The sequence below is a fragment of the Lactuca sativa genome, chromosome 1 (genome assembly GCF_002870075.4).
Source record: "Lactuca sativa cultivar Salinas chromosome 1, Lsat_Salinas_v11, whole genome shotgun sequence".
NCBI lineage: Eukaryota > Viridiplantae > Streptophyta > Magnoliopsida > Asterales > Asteraceae > Lactuca > Lactuca sativa.
In genome coordinates this window covers 16,794,661-16,800,780 of record NC_056623.2, presented here as the reverse complement: position 1 = coordinate 16,800,780, position 6,120 = coordinate 16,794,661, and the positions used below count along the sequence as shown (strand labels likewise).

Sequence of the window (6,120 nt, the reverse complement as noted above, 5' to 3'; positions counted from 1 at the left end):
ATGGAGATGCAAAACAAAGGGGATTCAACAAACTCGTCTAAAGCATTCTCTTGTTTTCTGAAGCAGGCTCCATTTTATGTGGTGTTTCCAGCTACTATAAGCCTTGGGTGCTTGTATTTGTCCAAGTCATCCAACCTTCAGGACTTGCTGTTGGTTAAGCTGTCAAAAGAGATGTATGATAATTTTGTTTCTTCTTTTCGCCTTGTGTTTTTCTGGTTTCATCATGTACAGGTTTGTAATTTTATTTTATGAAAATTACACTATTTCATTTTATTCATATGTCTTGTGAATATTTCAGGTGAAAGTATTGCAGCATGATCTCTTCACCAATGATGTTCTTTACACTGAAATAGTATTTGACATGAGTTCACTGAAGCAAGAACTTCTTTCTATAATTCCGCTCTTTTGGTAAGATTCTTTTGGACACATGAGGGTAATTAATTAATTATGTATTAATATTATTATTCATTATGTTTATACTTATTGATAAACAGTCAATCATTACTGGAGATGGGTACAAAAGATCTGGACTTTGGGCAGTTAAATCAGTTAATTGGAAGAAAGACAGGTGGCATATTGTATTCCCTTTCACCTCATCGAAAAGAGGGTTTGAAGCTCCTATTAGTCATATTATTGTTCGAGGCAAATCCATGTCAGCACGCACTAAAGATCTTTTCAACCTTGTACGTTTATTATATTCATTTAACTAAAATTAAATTATACATTTTTTTTGGTGAGCTTATTATAACTCTGTTATTTCAGGTGAACTGTATTCTCCAAGATGTTCAGTTTGCATATCATAAGCGCTTCAAGCAGTTTGTCTCCCAAAGTAAAGCTAGAATGGAGGTATTAACTAGAATCATATAATATAAAAATTATACAATTTGATTATCACAATTCACACCAATTAGTAAAATATGGTCTGAAGTTTTTAATATATATATTTTTTACATAGAATCGATTACGGGGCAGTGGGCATGGCGTTGCAGCTGCAAGAATGGATGTAAAGTTAAATAGTGCAGGGTGGATTAGTGAACAAATGGGTGGTGTCAGGTTGGATTAAACACATTGTTTTAAATAAAATAAGTAGGAGAAAAAGAAAGAAAGAAAATGATTAATATTAATAATAATATTCTTTATACTTTCAGTTACCTGGAATATTTGAAAGATCTTGAAGAGAAAGTGGAACAGGACTGGAATGGAATTTCATGTGTTCTTGTTAGGAGTATAGTCAAGATCAATGGAGCTTCTTGTGTTAACAAAAAGAATACAGTTGTAGCACTAGCATCTTATGAAAATGGAGCTTCTTGTGTTAATAGAAAGTGTTATTAGTGTTGACATGTAATTTTAGGTAACTTGTTTGACATATGATATTTTTTTTAAATGAATTATCGTTCTTATGTATGGTATTTTATTTAGTATTATGATAATTTCAATCTGTTGTTCAATTTGAAAATTAGTAATTCTATCAAATATATATATATATATATATATATATATATATATATATATATATAGAGAGAGAGAGAGAGAGAGAGCATTTAAAATTATGACACTCAAATACATGTCATCTTCATTTATGACAGGGGCTTTAATGATACGCAATGCATGTCCTAAACGCGTGTCGTAAGGTTACGACACGCAAATGCGTGTCGTCTTCCTTTATGATAGGGCCTTCCTTGATACGCATTGCGCGTCGTAAATGCGTGTCGTAAATGCGCGTCGTCTATAGACGACGCGCAAAAGCGCATCATCTCTCGTTATGATAGGGCCTTCCTTGACGCGCATTTGCGCGCCGTCTGAGCGTTTTACGACGCGCAATGAGCGTCGTAAAAGACTATTTTTCTAGTAGTGAATCCACTGAAGTACCTGAAACCATAAACCAAAACTATAAGCATGAAGCTTAGTGATTTCCCCCAAAGTACCAACACACAAACAATAACACATATACAAAATAGCAGCATACTATGGGTCCAATCAACTATCGGGTTGGAATGCTAACATACTATGGATCCAGTCAACCATCGGGTTGGAATACCCCATGCCCTCAACCGTCGAGTTGGAATGCCAACATACTATGGGTCCAGTCAACCATCAAGTTGGAATTCCCTAGGCTTTCAACCATCAAGTTGGAATGCCAACATACTATTGGTCCAGTAAACCATCAGGTTGGAATTCCCCACACCCTCAACCATCGGGTTGGAATGCCAACATACTATGGGTCCAATCAACCATCAGGTTGGAATGCCAACAAACTATGGGTCCAATCATCATCAGGATGGAATACCCTTGGGCCCGTTCAACCATCGTGTTAGAATGCCCTAGCCTGTTGGCTTTCCCACAAAGCAGTGAAGCCTCATCCATCGACCAAACACGTACACATATAACAAATAATCATATGATAGTCTATAGCCAGGAAAATAGATCTACAGATCACTAAGCATAGCAACATCCTATCTACCAGGATTCTGATCTAACAGATCATAACAACATAGGAACATAAGATAAACCAGGATAACAATCCAAAGGGTCGACATTGGTGCCTTCGACCTGAAAGTACAGTGAGGACAACTCACCTCGCACTACCGAATACCTAGACGATCCCTAGCTACCGGCTGCCAGATTTTGAATCGCCACGTCAAAACTGAACCCCATTAATAGTTGATTCCATCATTCCATGAATAACCTTTAGTTGCAGATTCGTTATCACCCACGCGCTAATAGATACTAAAATGATAGTCCATCAGCATCTAGTCATTGACTCATACTACGAGTCCTATTTAGGGTAAAAGACCTTTTTACCCTTCCTCAAAATTGGCCCAAAGCTAAGGCCCAAACTAGATGATAAAAGGCCCAATATCAAAATAAGCTCCTTAAGTCCAATTATGGCCCAAATTTCCAAATTGGGCCTAATTCCTTTCATGGCCTTCACTCAAGAAGATCCAGCAAGCCAAAAGCCTAAACCATAAAATCCCAGACGGCCCCACACAACCCAATGCAAACCAACTTGAATCTTGATCCAAAAAGGCATAAATTACTTCAAGTCCCATACTTGGCCTAATTTTCCAAACTGAGCGCAACTCCTTATTGGATCTTATCCAAGTTTTGACCCTCTAATTAGCCCAAAACACACTTATCTAGATAGTCCATTAGGGCCCAAGTATCAAAGCCCAACAGATGGCCCAATACCCGAAGCCTAAAGCAAAGGAGCCAAAAACAGTAGCGTACATGGGGCTTACGCCGGAGGTACGCGCAGCGTACACGAGACCTCGCATTGACCAAGTTATGGGAAGGCTAACCAAGTACGCAGGGAGTACTCCTCTCTACGCGGGGCGTGCCCTCGTAGATCCAAAAGTCCATTATGTGCTTAATGGCTTAAGCACTTAAGCAACTTCAGATCCATGGCTTAAAAGCACTAAATAACCATAAAGTCTCAAACCTTAAGACTTTGGTTGTCCAAAAAATGTTTAATGCATGCTCTTAATCCATTAAGACCTCCTATTAGCAACATGAAGTCAAACCAACCAAAAGGACCTCGTTCCCTTCCTAGGGTCTGAAAGGACAACTCAAAATGTACAAAACAAAGCTTGCATAACAATGAGACTTTTAGGACTAAAAGAACACCAAAAAGCTACCAAAACAAGATCTAAACAATCCAAGCATAAAGGTAGAAGCTTTATACCTCCTGAAGCTTCCCAAGAAGATGATAATCCCATATCTACAAGCTTGCTTCCTTCCTTGACTCCTTTGATGCACTAACTTCTCCTTCAACCATACAAGAAACATACTCTTAACTTATGCACACACACACACACTAGAGGATTTAGGGTTTTCCAAAAATGATCCTAGAACTTGGAGGCTGAAAAGATGGAGGAAAAGGGCCATAATGATGCTTAAATACTCCACAAACACTAAAAGTTAGGGTTTCACCCAGACACTAGTACGCCCAGCGTACATATGTGTACGCCCAGCGTACTAGGGCATGACCTAGTACACTTAGCGTACTGAGATGTACGCCCAACGTACAACTTATGCTCCAAAGTTACCTATATGTCACTAGGGCTTCCCATGGTCACTCTTTTCCAATCCAAGGACTAAAAATGACATAATTACAACAAAGGGGTAAATTTGAAATTACATGAAGATTGGGATGTTACATACTTATCCTCGGGTTGACCTAGACGAATTTCTATTTCTGGTACAAGATTACCAGGTTTGCTTTGACAAGAGAGATATTTGTCATGTTACCGACTTGAGGTTTGAGGAGTATTTCTGGGCTACTTCTTATTCTACATAATTTATACATTGTGTCTTTTTGTTTGTCTTGCTTTCAGAGTCGGTGAAAGTTATTGACACTATTCAAGGGTTCAAAAATTCACTTCATTTATTATCAGATACATACATTCTGTGAGTCTCCATGTTGTATATGTAAGAGCGTGGATTTTATGAAAAATTCCCTCGAAAGCCAGTTTAGGATGAATATCTTGTACTCGTCTCTGATTAGGACGAGTTTAAGGTGTATATAGAGTTATTTATATTATATCAAATGATTCTCTTCTTTGAATTTATAGATAAATGAAATTGTTGACATGGATACCCTTAGGCATTTGCATACCCTAGGATGAGTTTTTTACTAGTTGATGATTGTGGGCGTATGAGAGAATAAGATATCATTAACCTTATATATATATATATATATATATATATATATATATATATATATATATATATATATATAATTTTATGTAGCTTTCCCCTAACGAGGTGTTGCAGCCTACTCCACATGAGTGTGCTGCTTTGTGGTGGTTTGAGAGTTTCCCATGGATAGAGACTGTAAATTACCTTAACATTTGAGTTGTAGTGTTTGTATCTATTTTAAATAATTTCCAACTAATGATGTAGCAAAAAAAAAAGTTTAGTTGAATGAACAACAATATTTTATAGAATTTTCTAAACTTGTACATACATGACTACGAGTAATTTAGATCGACTATATCATACTCTTGAGTACTTATTTGACTAGATTTAACATTAGATATAATTGATGGGTTTTAGGCATAAGAACAATCCTATGTGCTCATACAAACCCTAATGCTTGGATCTAGGTTTCTCTATTGTACATGCTTTGAATCCAAGACTAACAAACTTAGATCTAACATATTATAAACTGAATTAGGGTTTATAGAATTACCTTTGATTGTTATATAGCAATAACAATCAATTCCTTGCTTGGATTGGCCTTAGAAAGCTTAGTGCCTCAAGTGCTGCACCTCTAATGGAGTCACAAACACCATATACAACTTGGATGAAGAGGAGAAGAAAGGGGAGGCACCAAAAACGGCTGGAAACCCTAATGGAAGACTTGTCCACGTTTTTGGGGCATAGGGGCCCTTTATATACATGTAGGCTATTAGGGTTTACAACTAGGAAACCCTAATTTGACTGCTTAGTCCCTAAGCAGCCCATGGACTCCTTAAACATATCCCTTGGACGATTTCTAATGGGCTTCCCATAGAATTCGTCCAACCTATATATTATTAGGTGATCCATAGCCCAATTATAATTATCTTATAATTACAACTTCAGTCCCCTAAGTTTAATTAATCTCTTTTAGCCACAAAATTAATTAACAATTAATTCTTGACTAATATTAATTAAACAATATGATTTCTCCTTTAATATATTATTCTCATAATATATTAATAAATCATATTTAAACCTTTCTCTCCTCAATTCATCCTTCATATTGCTATGGTGAAGGCAACCCAAAAGGACCATGCTCATAATCGGGTCAAGTACATACCAAAACAGTTATGGACTTAGACACTAATCCAACAGTCTCCCACTTGGATAAGTCTAATAACTATTTTCCGTATGACTTCAGAACCTGATCAGCAATCGTAGCTTTCAAAAGCCGCTGTCAACTCTGATCTTATCAGATAGCGTGTCCTCTAGATAAGGGATTATATATTCCTCCATTCTCAAGATATCGTATAGACAAAAGACATGAGTTTCAATCATTCTCTCTATACTGTTTCCCGACTTCCGATTTATGACGACTGACAACAGACTACAATTGAACACATCAACTTAGTCCCGGCTTGGCCAAGCACTTAGGTG

The 6,120-nt window shown here is 37.0% G+C and overlaps 1 long non-coding RNA gene across 1 annotated transcript; it reads left to right on the top strand.

The window, feature by feature from the left end:
- Positions 1–1,332, top strand: LOC111916736 (presequence protease 1, chloroplastic/mitochondrial). The gene is made up of 6 exons (XR_006186663.2): positions 1–231; positions 299–352; positions 495–683; positions 763–846; positions 956–1,053; positions 1,149–1,332. It is a non-coding gene; the product is annotated as a presequence protease 1, chloroplastic/mitochondrial (long non-coding RNA).
- Positions 1,333–6,120: the final 4,788 nt, after the last annotated feature.